The following is a 19,183-nucleotide window of genomic DNA, read 5'->3' on the forward strand; positions in this document are numbered from 1 at the left end:
CTTGAAATCCCTCCCACTCAAAAACTCTTCCTCTCCAAGCCTCTTTCTCCTTAAAACCCTCTAAAATCTCCTCTCCCCTCACAAAACCCTTGCCTTTTCTTTGCCCAAAATCACCAATGGCACCTGCTAAGAGACTAGTAAGAAGAATGGGCTCTTCCTTAATGCAAGGAGGAGACTCCTCACCCTCACCTCCTCAGCCATCGCCCTAGTGCCCAAGAACAAGGCCAGCCCCACCTTTACCACCTCAACCCCAACCATAACCCACACCTCAACCACAACCCGCACCTCAAATGCAACCTCCATAGCCAGCATAACCCGAGTTCTCCATCACCTGGACATTTCGCAATTCCACCCACCAAGACTTATGTGCACGGCTTAACAATAAGAGGATTATCTCCACCAAGTACATGGATTTTGGGTTGTTGGAACAACTCTGTCTATGAGAGGAGATTGATGGGCTGTTTGACAGCATTGGGTGGACCAGATTCACCCAACTCTAATTTCTCATCTACTAGGACACCACTCTAGAGTTCCTTAGAAGTTTTAAGGCCATTTTATGGCCCACAGATCGAGAGGATAGGGGGAGGATCAATTTTCGACTACTTGGAATTGATCGAGTGATGATCATGGACGAGTTCAACGCGGTGTTCGGCTTTGAAAGGGTCGGATTCTAGGAGTTCCCACAAAATAGGATGATCTACAACAGCGTGGATTTCTGGTGCTCCATTGCTCCAAAGACTGATGTTTATAACTCTAGCAAGTCCAAATCCTCTAGAATCACCAGTCCTACTTTGCGGTACATGCACCGACTAGCCGTCCACACCATCATGGGCTGCAGTGATAGCTTAGCCATGGTAAACGCCAATGAGCTCTTATTCCTTTGGTATATGGTCACCGGGCAGCGATGTAGCATGGGTTTCTTCCTGTGCAACCACCTTCACTGCATATCTCACTAGTTAACAAGCCACATAGTACTCGACGGGCTCATCACCACCATAACACTCCACTTCAGATTTGTCCTGGGGCATCACAGGTTGTGCTTCATCCTTGGCATTGCCAGAATTTATCAAACCATCTGCATATCCATGGGGATATGTAAGAAAAAACACTATATACATACAGTGAACATACATTACAATACAAAATGCAGAAAATGGTATACTCAATATACCCGATGATCTCTCACTGAAGCACTAGCAGCCTAGTCTGCTGCCCTGTCAGTCTGTCTACCTGCGACAGCAATGAAAAGCTATCACTGAGCCATTGTCTCAGTGGTGCACAACATTAACCAAATATAACTTTAAATCACAAATCATATAAGTAGTGGATACTTAAAACCATAGTTAAATTCAAAGACAATGAATGTCATAAAGAATTTAAACTCCATTTCACAATATCACAATGAATCTTAATAAATCAAAACATGGTTAAATTCAAAAGACAGCAAATGTCAATAAGAATTTAAAGTCCATTTCACAATATCACAATAAATCTCAATAAATCACACACAGCTTAATTATGTCTCAAAGTTCAATTCGTCCCAAAAGCTGATGGCTAGTGAGGTATTCAATTCGTCTCAAAAGCCGATGGCTAATGAGGAATAACATAGCTAGCTAGCAAAAATATGAGTACTCATTCGATTCATCCTCAACAGGCACACACCTCAACACTTCAGCCAAAGAGGGAATTCAATTCGTTCCACTAGACAAGCTAGCGAGGAATACAATTAATATACATGATAGCTGTGGTTTCAAACCCTTTATAATGCTTTTCAATCAATAAGTATCTATCAAATATCATTCAAACAATTTCTCACAGTTTCAAACTATTTACAATGCTTTTCAAGCAATAAATATCCATTCAAACACATTTCCACAATTTAAAACAATAATATACAAATAGTCATAATTTATTTCAACTGAAAAATTTCAAAAGAAATAACTGTTGTGCACAAACCTTTGATTACTGTCTCTTGGCTCTGACTCAGCGTTTCCTTCCTCTTCCCTGAGTCTTTGCTAACTGATAAACACAATTTGAAGTGTTTCAGTACTCATTTAAACTGTCTTTAACGATAATGCTTGATAATTAATTCACTGAATTCTATTATTTGCTTACTCAACCTTATTTGTCGACCCTCGATGCATTCTAGGTAAATTAGGTTTTAATGTTACTAATATGTCACATTTGTAGCCTTTTAGGGGTGGTACATGTTACCCAATTCATTTCCATGTATAGTGCACTTTATTGCAATTTGTCAGATTCCGGTATACTAATTTGACCTAGTCGGATGACCTAGTTCCCCCAGTTTTCGGGTTTCGGTCAAAACTACAAACTTGTAGATCTATGTCTTATTGCACGCGGGGCAAAATTTTAGGTCATTCTGAGTTTACTAGACCAAGTTATGGTCATTTTACTATTGCTGGTCAAAATGCATTAAAATTGGTCACTTTGGGTCATTTTAGGTCATTTTAGGTTCGGCCAGTTTTTGGACCCGAACTTGTGCAAGCTATTTCACTTGCTTATGGTCATTTCTGGGCTTTGGTGTCTTCATAAGACTTGTATATATATGTCTCAACTATTCATGGTAAAAATTTCAGGTCAATTGGACCTGTTTTGAGTGAGTTATGGCCTAAACACTAACTGCTACCCAAATGGTCAATTTTCAAGCCTTAAATGCACTAATCCAGATTTGGTCATTTTTCAAGTAACCTTACAAGCAGAATTTTGGTAAGCTTCCTTCATGAAAGTTGGCACATTTTGTGCCTAGTTTCACCTCCAATTGGTCTCATATCAATTGGAGCCACACACTTAAGGTTCTAGGTCACAATGCACACTGCCCTATAGCAATACTCTTCATTACATACCAAATACACTTTTAACACTTACCAAGTTGCACATTCATGCCATTTCTATTTTGTACCATAATACAAACACATTTCACAACAAATTATTGGTCATTTTGGCAGCTTATAATCACACTCAATATGCACCATATAGTACAGAATTTTTCAAGCTCAAATTACAAACAATTCAATCACCTAACCTAGCTCATTTACATGTCCAACCTCACACTATCATACATATACACAAGCTTCCATAGCAAGTACCACAATTCAACATTAATATTCCATAAACCAAACCATGAAATGAAATTTTTATGGTTCACCATTCAAGCTGCCGATTCATACATCACTCTCCATTAATTTCCAAGCTTCCAAATTTAAGTACACATTCACATATACTTTGTATACATCACTCAAATTAATTCTTACACACATAAACACTTAATCAACCCTTTAATCTACCATTTACAAGCAAGAATAAACTGCCCTTAAGGAGTTTCCATGGCTGCCAAAAATACACATCTCCCTTTAAACATCAAACCTCAAAAATCTCTCCACAATTCAAGTACCCATAACATTCTCACAAACTTTAATGAAGCAATAATAAAAAACACAAACTTACCACTTTGGAGACTCTTCAAAACCTCTCCAAAACTTGGTCTTCTTGTTGCCTATCTACTGCACAGGGTGTATGGACAACTTTTAATGAAGGAAAGTGCCAAGAAAGGAGCTTGGATCACACTTGCATAGAGCTTTCAAGCCATGCGACAATGGAGGTTTGTTCTTCTTAGTTTCCACTGAAATTGAGAGGTTGAAGATGAAGATGAGTATTCTGCCCAAAATGATGAGTTAGTGGTCCACTTTAATGGGTGAGCAGAGCACTAAGTTAAAATTAAATATTAGTTTAATCTAAGGTTTCATTTTCCCACATTAAGCTTCCCATTTTTGCTATTTACATTAGGTACCACTAATTTAATTTTTCATGACATTTTCCAAGTGTAATATCATACATTTTTAATGGAAATTTAGGTCAAAAGACAACTCAGGGTGTCAAATGACCACAATGCCCCTGTTCGGGTTGCATTCCCAATTTTTCGGTAACACCGGGTATTGTCCGTTTTTCGATTTCTCATTTTTCTTTGTACTAATTAATTAATTTTTCTTTGATATTTCAAATGGTATTTATACTTCAATAGACATTTATTTAAGTCCTAAAAATATTTTCCAGGGTTTTCCGCGGTCCAGAGCTAGTCAATGGTCCACGCCCCGACTTCCTAGTGCGGTCACCCATCGCTAGGGTTCTCGGCTCGTTTAACTTGGTTACATTTCATTGCTATTATTTTTCCTTTGTTTTTTTTTGTATTTTTTTTAATTATTTCATTATTTTATGTCTCATCATCAATATGTAAGTGTTGTTCTAGGCATTCTAGCTGTCCGGACAGCACTGGTCACTGGAGCAGTAGAACGCACTACTGAACTTAGGGGTGTTACAATTCTCCCCCACTTAAAATAAATTTCATCTCGAAATTTTACCTGGCATTAATCTCTGAACAGTTGTGGGTGCTGTCTCCTCATAACCTCTTCACGTTCCCAAGTAGCTTCCTGGATTGAATGATGGTTCCACAGCACTTTAACCAGGTGTATCTGTTTATTCCTCAGCTGCTTCACCTCATATGCTAGAATTTCTATGGGTTCTTCATCATATGAGAGGTCTGGATTTACCTCAATCTCTTCAACTGATAATACATGAGATGGGTCAGATTTATAGCTCCTTAACATAGACACATGAAAGACACTGTGTATCCTTTCTAGCTCTGGAGGTAATGCCAACCGATATGCCAAAGGACCCACTCTTTCCAGAACCGCATATGGTCCAATGAAACGAGGACTCAGTTTCCCCTTTCTGCCAAATCTCATAATCCTCTTCCAAGGAGAAACTTTGAGGAATACCTTATCACCCACTGCATATTCAATGTCTCTTCTCTTTATATCAACATAGGACTTCTGACAGTCTGATGCAACCTTGAGTCTATCTCTGATCAATCTGATCTTTTCCTCTGTCTGCTGAACAATCTCTGGCCCAATCGTCTTTCTTTCACTAACTTTATCCCAACATAGGGGAGTTCTGCACTTTCTGCCATACAAAGCTTCATATGGAGGCATCCTAATGCTTGATTGGTAGCTATTGTTATAAGCAAACTCAATCAAAGGCAAGTGTGTATCCCAACTACCTTCAAACTTAATCACACAAGCCCGTAGCATATCCTCCAATATCTGAATTACCCTTTCAGACTGGCCATCTGTCTGTGGGTGGAATGCTGTGCTAAAGTTCAATCTAGTTCCTAGGGCTCTCTAAAGACTACCCCAGAATCTAGAAGTGAACCTAGGATCTCTGTCAGATACAATCGATACTGGCACTCCATGCAATTTTACAATTTCATATATGTATAATCTGGCTAATCTTTCCAGGCTATAGTCCATCCGAATTGGCAAAAAGTAAGCAAACTTGGTCAGTCTGTCAACTATAACCCATACTGCATCATGACTATTATGTTTCCTCGGAAGTCCCGTAACAAAATCCATAGTTATTCGTTCCCATTTCCACTCTGGTACTGGCAATGGATGTAATAAACCAGCTGGAACTTGATGTTCTGCCTTTACATGCTAACAAGTTAGGCATTTGGAAATAAATTCAGCTGTATCCCTTTTCATACCCATCTACCAGTAATGCTCTTTCAGCCCTCTATATATTTTAGTTCCACCAGGGTGCATAGCAAAAGGAGACTCATGTGCTTCCCTCATAATGATTTGTCTCAATTCCACATCACTAGGAACGCACATTCTGCCTTGATGTAGTAATAAACCATCATCTTTCACAGAGAATTCAGGTTTCTTGCCCTGCTGGACTTCTTTCAGTAGCTTCTGATATTTATCATCACTCTGGACCATTCTCGACCGATCAATCAACACTGGCTGTACATGCCATGCAAGTACTGTCTGTCCCTCATCATCAATCTCTAAACTGGCATGCTGTGCTTTCAACTCATATACCATGGACAAAGGAGAAACTCTGAGACTTGCCATAGTCTTGCGACTTTAGGCGTCAACCACCACATTTGCTTTCCCTGGCTGATAGTCTATTAAGCAATCATAGTTTTTAATGAGTTCTAACCATCTCCTCTGCCTCAAATTCAATTCTTTCTGGGTACCTAAGTACTTCAAGCTGTTGTGATCTGTGTAAATGTAACATTTCTCCCCATACAAATAGTGTCTCCAGATCTTTAGAGCAAAAACAATAGCTGCTAGCTCCAAATCATGTGTTGGGTAGCTCCTCTCATGCGGTTTCAGCTGGCGTGATGCATAAGCAATGACATTACGATCTTGCATCAGTACACAGCCTAACCCATTGTGAGAAGCATCACTATAAACTGTGTATTCTTTACCCGGAGTAGGTAAAGTAAAGACTGAAACTTCAGTTAAAAACCTCTTCAACTCATCAAAACTCTACTGACATTTGCCTATCTACTGAAATTTTACATCTTTTCGAAGCAGCTTGGTTAGTGGAGAAGATATCATAGAAAACCCATTCACAAACCGGCGGTAACATCCAGCTAAACCTAAAAAACTGTGAATTTCTGTGATATTCCTGAGTGGCTTCCTACTAAGGATAGCTTCTACCTTGCTGGAATCTACCTTAATCTCTTCTGCTGACACAACATGTCCCAAAAAGGAGATTTCTTTTAGCCAAAATTCACATTTCAACAATTTGACATATAGTTGTTTCTCCCTTAGAGTCTGCAGTATAATCCGCAGATGTCTGTCATGCTCCTCTGCATTCTTCGAATATATCAAAATGTCATTAATAAACACCACCACAAAGTGGTTGAGATATGGTCTGAAGATAGTGTTCATCAGATCCATAAAAGCAGCTGGAGCATTTGTTAACTCGAATGGCATTACCAGAAACTCATAGTGGCCATACAGAGTCCTGAAAGCAATTTTTGGAATATTCTGCTCTTGCACCTTCAACTGATAATAACTAGATCGCAAATCAATTTTGGAGAATACAGCTGCACCCTTCAACTGATCAAACAGATCATTAATGCGAGACAATGGATATCTGTTCTTTATTGTCACCTTATTCAACTGCTGGTAGTCAATACATAAGCGGAGGGTGCCATCTTTCTTCTTAATAAAGAATACTGGCGCTCCCCAAGGTGACACACTAGGGCGGATGAAGCCCTTTTCAAGTAGTTCTTGCAACTGTGCCTTCAACTCCTTCAACTCTACTAGTGCCATTCTGTATGGTGTTATGGAGACTGGATACACACCAGGCAGAACATTAATTTCAAACTACACTTCTCTTTTCGGTAGTAATCCTGGCAATTCATCAGAAAACACATATGGAAAGTCATATACTATAGGGATGTCCCTTAATGCTGGACTCTCCACTTGGGTGTCTACCACATATGCCAAGTATGCTTCACACCCCTTTCTGATCATTTTTCTGGCTAGTGCAGCCGAAATGATGTTTGATGGCAATAGCTGCCTCTCCCCATGTATTACCACATCATTGTACTGGGGGAGACCAAAAGTGACTGTCTTCAGCCTACAGTCAATCATGGCGTGATGCCTGGCTAACCAATCCATGCCCAAGATGATATCATAATCTCTAAAGGGCATTTCAATGAGATCAGATAGAAAAGTGTGTCCTTGGATCACCAAAGGACAATCCCTATACATTCTATTAACCCTGACCTCTTGTCCTAACGGACTTGTTACTAGCACCTCAAAGTCCATTTTTGTACATGGAACAGCAATGCAATCAATGATGCTAGCACTCACATAAGAATGGGTAGAACTCGGATCAAATAACACAAACACATCTTGATTAAAGGTTGAGAAGGTACCAGCCACAACATCAGATGTCTCGGCCTCTTCTCTCTGTCTCATTGCATAGACTCTGACTGGAGCACTGTCTTGCTCTGATTGTTTTACTGTGCCTTAGCTGCCTGCTGGGTTACCTCTACCCCTACCTCTACCTCTGTTGGGTGGTTGTGAACCTGTGGTGATAGGGCTCTGAACTGACCCTTCTGCAGTAGTAAGAGGTTGTCCAACTCTACGAGTACTGGTGCAGTCCTTGGAAAAGTGTCCTGTGCCTCCACAATTATAACAGGCTCCAATAGCCTTGTAGCATACCCCACCATGAATTCTTCCACAAGTTTCACATTGGCGGGGAGGGTAAGAAGTTATGGTACTCTGCTGACCAGATAGAGAAGGTTTCTATCCTGAATATCTTCCCCTACCAGACTTCTTACCACCTCTGCTGTGTCCCCCATGGTTCTTCCTCTTTCCAGTAGGACCACTGGAACTCTGTTCTATTGACTTTCCCTCTTTCTCTGTCTTCTCTGATTTCTTTTTCTCTGGGGCCGCTTTAGATTCAATTCTTTCTAACTCTAGTGCTTGAGAAATAAGTTCAAAGAAGTTGGTATGTTTGAATCCGACCACTTGTAATCTGATATTGGGCTTCAAGCCGGTTTCAAACCTCTTGCTTCTCTCCCTGCTGGTAGCAAGTAGACTTACTGCATAATGGCTCAGGTGGGAAAATTCCCTTTCATATTCAGCCACTGATCTACTCCCCTATTTCAAACTTAAGAACTCTTGCAGCTTCTGGTCCACATAAGCATCAGGGACATATTTTTGTTTGAATTCCCGTAGAAAATCACTCCATGTTAGCACTGCAGGTTCTACCAGACTGTGGGGAATGGTTTTCCACCAGTCATATGCATCCCCCTGTAGCAGAGATACTGAGTATTCAAATCTGATCTCCTCTGTACAATGTAGCTTCTTGAATACCCTATCCATTCTCTCTAACCACTGTTCTGCCTCTAGAGGATCTACTGTCTCCTTGAACTCTTGTCACATCCTACCCCTCTGTAAGGCATGACATGATCCCGTAGTATACCTAATGAATTATCAACTTCGTCTACTGATAACCCATTAAAGTACACTACAAGGGATTTTAAAAACTTTTCTTACTTCTTTCACAGTGGTGAGCACTATTTACAGGTGTTAAAAACTTTTGTGAACTGAAGTGGTAGAACTAACACATTTGACTTATTTGGAATTTCTGTAAAAATTTTGGCAGAGTGCCATCTATATTTTGGATAAAACAGTTCTTCAGAAAACCTGTAAAAAGCACTTCAATATATATTTCCAAATCTCAACTCCAACAAAATTCAACACAATATTTTTTTCAACTCAATCCACAACAATTTTTCAGTATTTTCAAAGGATGAGATAAAAGAAATATAATACAAATTTTACAAGTCAAAATAACTCATAACTCACTTTACAACTTCAATGTACAATTTTAATTTACAACTGCTCAAATAATTTACATACATATTATTACATGCATACATCAGACCTATGTACATGGGTATACCTATAATATACCTGGAGCTGGTCTGAAAGTGTCTTCAAAGAAACTTACTCACTGCTCTATGCTCTTCTTACCTGCGACAGCATACAAAGCTATCGCTGAGTGGTGAACTCAGTGATGCACAACTATAATTTAAAACATAGTACAATATACATTGACAAAATTTACAGTAAATAATTTGGAAATCTGAATACTCATCAAATTCTAAAACTCAAAATATTCATTGCCAATAATGTAAATCATTTGTATAATTGACTTTGACCACAAAATTCAATTTATCAAATCATAACTAACCATTTAAGTAATTCCAACAAAATCAATTGTACATAAACCATAATTGAAATCACAATTCTTTACCATTCAAAAGCCATTCTGTATCTCAAAATCATTATGTATCTCAAAATTCAATCCTTATCTCAAAACCATGTTGTATCTCAAAAACCACGCTGTAGCTCAAAAACCGTGCTGTATCTTACAAATCATTCTTTATCTCACTAACTATGCAAGACTAATCCGATAGAGCCATCTTCGATGTGATTCTAACTCCCTATGGTCGGGGAGGTCGAATCAGATTCTAACTCCCTATGGTCGGGGAGGTCGAATCATCGTGCACAGTACCATCACAATAATGAATCTTCCGCAAGGGCCATAACGATAAAATAAACTTAGATCTAACCTCAAATCAGAGGAAAATCTAAGCCTGTGCACGTACCATGGTAATCAAAACACAACTAACTCCATTGTCTTCTCAACAAATGAGAGAGACGGGTAATAACCTAGTCAAGCATCTATAGTGAGATATAAAACAATATTACAATCCATTTAGTGAGCATAAATCACAATATAATTCGATTCAAAGTCAATTCTAATATCCAATAATTTTTATGCTCATCACAATTCAAATCATAAATTTGCATTTTTCCATGAAAATTACCTTCACAATTCAAAACATGTTCTATCACAATTTTTCAAAACATAATTTATTCAATCCATAACAATGCTTAATACTTGTGGAAATACCATTTCACAAAGCTAAATTCATACATACTATAATAATTTTCAATAATCATTGAATTAAATCTAATGCTTGTTAAACATAATACATAAGAAAATATGTCATTTAATCATATGAAATATTCAAAACAAAATCAGTTAAAAACTAGCTGTGCACAAACCTCGATAATCTCTCGATGCGAACTCAGTGTTTCCTTCCCTTTTCCTGAGTCTTTGGTAACTGAGAAACACAATTTGAAGTGTTTCAGTACTAAATTAAACTGTCTCTAACGATAATGTTCGATAAGTAATTCACTGAAGGCTATTTTTTGCTCAATCACCAAATATACCGACCCTCGATGCGTTTTAGGTAAATTAGGTTTTAGTGTCATTAATATGTCACATTCGATAGGGTTTTAGGGTTGGTATGTTTTACCAAACTCATTTCCTTATTTAGTGCATTTTAATGCAACTTGTTGGATTCCGGAATACTAGTTTGACCTAGCCGGACGACCTAGTTCCCTCGGTTTTTGGGTTTTGGTCAAAACTACAAACTTGTAGATCTATGTCTTACTGCACGCGGTGCAAAATTTTAGGTCAATCCGAGTTAAGTAGACCAAGTTATGGTCATTATACTATTGCTGGTCAAATGGCATCAAATTAGGTCAATTTTAGGTCAATTTGGTCAACTTTGGTTCAGCCAGTTTTTGGACCCGAACTTGTGCAAGCTTTTTGACTTGCTTCTGGTCATTTCTGGGTTTTGGTGTCTTCATAAGACTTGTAGGTATGGGCTTAATTATTCATGGTTAAAATTTCAGGTCAATTGGACCTGTTTTGAGTGAGTTATGGCCTAAACACTCACTGCTGCCCAATTAGTCATTTTTCAGGTCCTAATTGCACCTAATCCGAATTGGTCATTTTCTTAGGTCACCTTGCAAGCAGAATTTTGGTATGTTTTCTCAATGAAAGTTGGCACATTTTGTGCCTAGTTCCACCTCCAATTGGTCTCATACCAATTGAGGTTACACATTTAAACTTATTGGCTAAAATGTACACTGCCCTTGGTTACTTTGCTTAACACACATCAATTACACACATTTACCTTGCAATATGTTTACTTCCCTACCAAATCTGTTTTGGTACATTACCAAAACTATATATTACTTTACATTAACATCACTTTGGGCAGATTACAATTATCTTCAATACACCAAATATAACTCTAATTCCCAAAGTCCAAACACAATTACACATACACATAACATTACTAGTTTTTACATACTCTTTACACAACAAGTTCATATACATATCCATCAATCCTTCTATGTCAATATTCTGCCAACACTTCCATGAATACATACATTTATTCAAGTGTCCCCAAGCTGCCGAAAATCTTCTTCAACACCAAATTGTCCTACAATTCATCAATTCCCATCCAAGTGCCAAAAATCACCATATAAATATGAAGTAATTCACTAGGTTATTAAATCATCACAACCAACATAATTCTCATCAATTATATGTACAAATACTTCATCAATACATGATTATATGGCTGCCCAAAAATGGATATCTCAATACTCTTCAAACTTAAAAATTTCCTTCACAAAACCAACACCCGTAACATGTATACAAAGTTTATCAAAGAAATCTTCAAAAATGCAAACTTACCTTATGGTTGGAGCTTGTTAAACCTTGCTTAAACTTCTCAAATTTGGTATCAAACTCTTCCTTGTGATGAGTAGACAAACTTTCATGAAGCCACTTAAGGGATTGGAGTTGAAAATGGGGAGGTTAAGTGAGCTTGCATGAAACGCCCATGGAGTTTTCTCTCACCTTCATTCACGGCAACTTTGGTACAATGGAGAAGATGAAATTTTCTGATGGTGTAATGGAAGTACACCTGCCCCACTATGTGTTTAATTAATCCTTTAATGGTCCACTAACTCCAAATAATCATATAATAAGCCAATTGTGCATTTATTCCACATTAACCCATGATTTTAGCTATTTGTATTAGATACCACTAAACTAATTTTTCATTTTATTTTCTAAGTGTAATAATATTTATTTTTAATGGACATTTAGGTCAAAAGACAATTCGGGATGTCAAATGACCATAATGCCCCTGTTCGGGTTGCATTCCCGATTTTTCGGTAACACCGGGTTTTGTCCGTTTTTCGATTTCTCACTTTTCTTTGTACTAATTATTTAATTTTTCTTTAATCTTTCTAATGATATTTATTCTTCAATAAGGGTCTATTTAAGTCCTAAAAATGTTTTCTAGGGTTCCCGCAGTAGCTAGTCAACGGTCCACGCCGTGACTTCCCGGTGCGGTCACCCATCGCTAGGTTTCCCGGCTCGCTTAACTTGATCACATTTCTTTGCTATTATTTTTCCTTTGTTTTTCTTATATTTTCTTTTCTTGTATTTCATTATTTTATGTCTCCTCCCTCATGTCAAAGTGTAGTTCTAGGCATCCTAGCTGTCCGGACAACACTGGTCACCGAAGCAGTAGAACGCACTACCGAACTTTGGGGTGTTACAACTCTGTAGCCCCATATTTCATTAATTTATCATACTGCCTCGCAGAAGACTGTGGTTGCACCACAGGTGTCTGTATTGGGACTTGAGTAAGCACATTACTAGCCATTTGTTGAAACATTGCAGCCATCAGCTGAGCGAACTGAGCAGGAAACTGCGGTACTGCGGGGGCTGGTGCGGCTGATCCACTAACATTATGTAGGGCTAGGGTATCCCCTTGCACCTCAGTCTCTATAGATTGATCGACTAAACGATCACCCTCTTCCATAGTCAATGCGAGGATCTTAGACCTCCTAAACAAATAACACAAGTTGATTTCCTCCCGTTAGTGCATATTTATAATGTAATGCACTGTATGTATCAAACAATGACATTGAATAGTTGTACCATAAATAAAGAATATTCAAATTACAGGTGAAAACAGAATTTAAAAACTAGCTCTGGTACCACTAAAACATGTCACACCCTACCCCTCTGTAAGGCATAACATGATCCCATAGTATACCTAATGAATTACCAACTACATCTACTGATAACCCATTAAATATACTACAAGGGATTTTAAAACTTTTCTTACTTCTTTTTTATAATGGTGAGCACTATTTACAGGTGTAAAAAAAATTTTTGAACTGAAGGGAAATAGCTAACACATTTGAATTATTAGGAATTTCTGTAAAAATTTTGGCGGAGTGTCATCTGTATTTTGAACAAAATAGTTCTTCAGAAAACCTATAAAAAGCACTTCAAATATATTTCTAAATCTCAACTCCAACAGTTAATCAATACAATATGTTTCTCAACTCAAATCCATAATAATTTTTCAATATTTTCAAAGACTGAGATAAAAGAAATATAGCACAAATTTTATAAGTCAAAATAACTCATAATTTATTTTACAACTTCAAGGTACAATTTTAATTTACAACTGCTCAAAACCAAAAACACTATATACATACAGTGAACATACATTACAATACAAAATGCAGAAAATGGTATACTCAATATACCCGATGATCTATCATTTGAAGTACTAGCGAGTCTGTTCACCGCTGTCAGATCGTCTACTGCGACAAAGAATGAAAGCTATCACGAGCCATTGTCTCAGTGGTGCACAACATTAACCAAATACAACTTTAAATCACAAATCATATAAGTAGTGGATACTTAAAACCATAGTTAAATTCAAAGACAATGAATGTCATAAAGAATTTAAACTCCATTTCACAATATCACAATGAATCTTAATAAATCAAAACATGGTTAAATTCAAAAGACAGTGAATGTCAATAAGAATTTAAAGTCCATTTCACAATATCACAATGAATCTCAATAAATCACACACAGCTTAATCATGTCTCAAAGTTCAATTCGTCCCAAAAGCCGATGGCTAGTGAGGTATTCAATTCGTCCCAAAAACCGATGGCTAATGAGGAATAACATAGCTAGCTAGCAAAAATATGAGTACTCATTCGATTCGTCCTCAACAGGCACACACCTCAACATTTCAGCCAGAGAGGGAATTCAATTCGTCCCACTAGACAAGCTAGCGAGGAATACAATCAATATACATGATAGCTGTGGTTTCAAACCCTTTACAATGCTTTTCAATCAATAAGTATCCATTAATTATCATTCAAACAATTTCTCACAGTTTCAAACCATTTACAATGCTTTTCAAGCAATAAATATCCATTCACAATTTAAAACAATAATATACAAATAGTCATAATTTATTTCAACTGAAAAATTTCAAAAGAAATAATTGTTGTGCATAAACCTTTGATAACTGTCTCTTGGCTCTGACTCAGTGTTTCCTTCCCCTTCCCTGAGTCTTTGCTAACTGAGAAACACAATTTGAAGTGTTTCAGTACTCATTTAAACTGTCTCTAACGATAATGCTTGATAATTAATTCACTGAATTCTATTATTTGCTTAGTCAACCTTATATGTCGACCCTCGATGCATTCTAGGTAAATTAGGTTTTAATGTTAGTAATATGTCACATTTGTAGCCTTTTAGGGTTGGTATATATTACCAAATTCATTTTCATGTATAGTGCACTTTATTGCAATTTGTCGGATTCCGGTATACTAATTTGACCTAGTCGGATGACCTAGTTCCCTCAGTTTTCGAGTTTCGGTCAAAACTACAAACTTGTAGATCTATGTCTTATTGCTCGTGGGTCAAATTTTCAGGTCATTCTGAATTTACTAGACCAAGTTATGGTCATTTTACTATTGCTGGTCAAAATGCATTAAAATTGGTCACTTTATGTCATTTTAGGTCATTTTAGGTTCGGCTAGTTTTTGGACCCGAATTTGTGCAGGCTATTTCACTTGCTTATGGTCATTCTGGGCTTTGTTGTCTTCATAAGACTTGTAGATATATGTCTCAACTATTCATGGTAAAAATTTCATGTCAATTGGACCTGTTTTGAGTGAGTTATGGCCTAAATACTAATTGCTGCCCAAATGGTCAATTTTCAGGCCTTAAATGCACTAATCCGGATTTGGTCATTTTTCAAGTTACCTTACAAGCAGAATTTTGGTAAGCTTCCTTCATGAAAGTTGGCACATTTTGTGCCTAGTTTCACATCCAATTGGTCTCATATCAATTGGAGCCACACACTTAAGGTTCTAGGCCACAATGCACACTGCCCTATAGCAACACTCTTCATTACATATCAAATACACTTTTAACACTTACCAAGTTGCAAATTCATGTCATTTTTGTTTTGTACCATAACACAAACACATTTCACAACACATTGTTGGTCATTTTGGCAGCTTATAATCACACTCAATATGCACCATATAGTACAGAATTTTTCAAGCTCAAATTGCAAACAATTCAATCACCTAACCTAGCTCATTTACATGTCTAACCTCACACCATCATACATATACACAAGCTGCCATAGCAAGTACCACAATTCAACATTAATATTATATAAACCAAACCATGAAATAACATTTTTATGGTTCACCATTCGAGCTGCCAATTCATACATCACTCTCCATTAATTTCCAAGCTTCCAAATTTACGTACACATTCACATATACTTAGTATACATCACCCAAATTAATTCCTACACACATAAACACTTAATCAACCCTTTAATCTACCATTTACAAGAAAGAATAAACTGCCCTTAAGGAGTTTCCATGGCTGCCAAAAATACACATCTCCCTTTAAACATCAAACCTCAAAAATCTCTCCACAATTCAAGTACCCATAACATCCTTACAAACTTTAATGAAGCAATAATCAAAAACACTAACTTACCACTTTGGAGACTCTTCAAAACCTCTCCAAAACTTGTTCTTCTTGTTGCCTATCTACTGCCCAAGGTGTATGGACAACTTTTAACGAAGGGAAGTGCCAAGAAAGGAGCTTGGATCACACTTGCATGGAGCTTTCAAGCCATGCGACAATGGAGGTTTGTTCTTCTTATTTTCGGTTGAAATTGAGAGGTTGAAGATGAAGATGAGTATTCTGCCCAAAATGATGAGTTAGTGGTCCACTTTGATGGGTGAGCGGAGCATTAAGTTAAAATTAAATATTAGTTTAATCTAAGGTTTCATTTTCCCACATTAAGCTTCCCATTTTTGCTATTTACATTAGGTACCACTAATTCAATTTTTCATGACATTTTCCGAGTGTAATATCATATATTTTTAATGGATATTTAGGTCAAAAGACAACTCGGGATGTCAAATGACCACAATGCCCCTGTTCGGGTTGCATTCCCGATTTTTCGGTAACACCGGGTTTTGTCCGTTTTTCGATTTCTCACTTTTCTTTGTACTAATTAATTAATTTTTCTTTGATATTTCTAATGGTATTTATACTTCAATAGAAATTTATTTAAGTCCTAAAAATATTTTCTAAGGTTCCCCACAGTCCAGGGCTAGTCAACGGTCCACGCCGCGACTTCCCAGTGCGGTCACCCATCGCTAGGGTTCTCGGCTCGTTTAACTTGGTTACATTTCATTGCTATTATTTTTCCTTTGTTTTTCTTATATTTTCTTTTCTTGTATTTCATTATTTTATGTCTCCTCATCAATATGTAAGTGTAGTTCTAGGCATTCTAGCTGTCCGGACAGCACTGGTCACTGGAGTAGTAGAGCGCACTACCAAACTTAAGGGTGTTACAAGTAACCTTACATATAACATATAAATATTGAATAAATAACTTTGTAATATGCCCTAGTAGGCCTAATGTGATTGGTTTGGATATGTTGACATGCCAATAGGGTTATGATAGCAGTACTGCGTATGATGTATGGCTTCATTGCCATTCTGTGATGATAGCCTATGGCTATACTGATTATGATATTATACTTGGCTTTATGCTTTATTGCTTTTATGGCTTATTAGCCATTCTGTTTGCACACCGGGAGACACATTGTGACCAATGGTGTGATGGCTTGAGGTACCTAGTACCCAGTGCTAGTTTACCCGTTTATCCAGTCCGGTCAATTTGTATAGGTTATTTGGGCATGGAAAAGTATAATTGTAATTGAACTAATTATTAAAGAAAATACGGAAATTAAATATTAAGATAAAGATCAATAATGATTACAATAAAATAAACAAGCTCAAAATCATCAAGAAAACGATTAACAAAATGCTAGAAGGAGTTAATATCATAAAATGTAATTAGCCCTCGACTAAATAATAAGTTAGTAATTTTTTTTTATGAACATAATGATTAGGAAATTATTACTTTTATTTTCATATTATATTTTCTTGTATTATTGGCACCACTAAGCTTTATGCTTAGCGCGTCGCTTTTGTAACGTGTAGGTACTGAAGATTTGGACAGAGGGCCCAGTATACCACAAATTGGGAAAGGCCATTCATATTTCTGCATAGTGTCCGTGTCACCTCACAGACTACAGTGCAGTGGTAGGACATTAGGTCCCATTTTGTATTTTGTGATTTTTATAAGTTTTGTAATTAAACTCTTATTTATCATGTATATTTGAAACATATGTAATATAATTTTATATTAGTGTAAGTATTTGTAACTTTGTGTTTATAAATAACATATGTGAATTTATTTATGATTTGAGCATGATAATGTTGTGAAATGAATGAATGACAAATGGAGGAATTGTTAAGAAATTATCGTAAATTGATGTGATACAAATGGAGTTTGAGAATGATTGGAAATTATTGGAAGTGTTTTTCACAGGTTCCAAAGAACTGTTTTATCCATTTTTAGTCGGTACTCCGCTGGATTTTCTACAAAATTTTCGGAACCTCAAATGAATTTATAATTTCAATAAAAGAATTAAATGAGTTAAATTTCACAAATTGCACTTCATATCCATGAAGAAATATATTAAGGAAGAATAAAACGATTGAAATAAAATATGGTGTTCCGGTACACTGTGTGGCATATCTTGCTCGGCTACACTGTAGACGGGTAAGGGGTGTCACACACTTAGATACAAAGCCCAAAATTTCAAATCAAGTTAAATGTTTTAGAACTACGAGAGAATTTAATTCTCCCTTATAAGGAGTCTAAATCTTTTAAAGCCGTACACTTTTGGTACATCCTATTTAGCCTTCAGTCTTAGAAGGAGCAAGAAGCATAGTTAAAGTCATGACCTAACTCAAGCAGCGAGTATATCATAGAAGATGGTATGCTTAAACCTCACTTCTTTGCATCATATGAGTTAGTATACTTTGACAACTTTGGCAGTACCTTCAACTCTATTCCCAAACTCCACCAAAGTGGGTGGGCAAACTGTAAACACCTATTTTTACCCTTTTAAATGCATGCATATGTTGAGATAATAGGGAGCTCAATGACGATAACTATCTAAGAATTCTAGGAATTCAGAAACAACCCAATGATGTTCAGAAATGGTGAAAAGTAATAGAAAATAAAATTAAATAAAAATAAAATAAAATTTGATATTAGAGTAAAAAAAAATTAGGTTTTGGTTACTAATAAAGGGGTTAATTGGGCTTTGGCTTCAGCTAAAGGCTTAGACACTTGACTATACCATGGCTTATGCCTTTCAAGGCCTCATTCGAGGTCCAAATAGTTTGGATCTAGGCTAGGTCAAGAGACAAGCTCACTAAGCCTAGTGAACAAGCCCATTTCATCCAACCAAGCTTGTGGGCTTTGGTCCATTAAGGTAATTAATTATTAAATAATTAAAAGAGATCAAAAATAAAAAAAATAATAATATCAAAGAGATAAAACACTCCAGCCATGTATGATAGGATTAGGATTGGTTTGCTATGTTCTTTTGATAAAATTAAATATTTTAAACCTAGTTTTATTAACCTATCACATTAAGCATACAAATAGGCAGCTAATTGAAGGCTTTTGGGGAGA

This window comes from Hevea brasiliensis, chromosome 5 (assembly GCF_030052815.1).
Source record: "Hevea brasiliensis isolate MT/VB/25A 57/8 chromosome 5, ASM3005281v1, whole genome shotgun sequence".
Taxonomy (NCBI): Eukaryota; Viridiplantae; Streptophyta; class Magnoliopsida; order Malpighiales; family Euphorbiaceae; genus Hevea; species Hevea brasiliensis.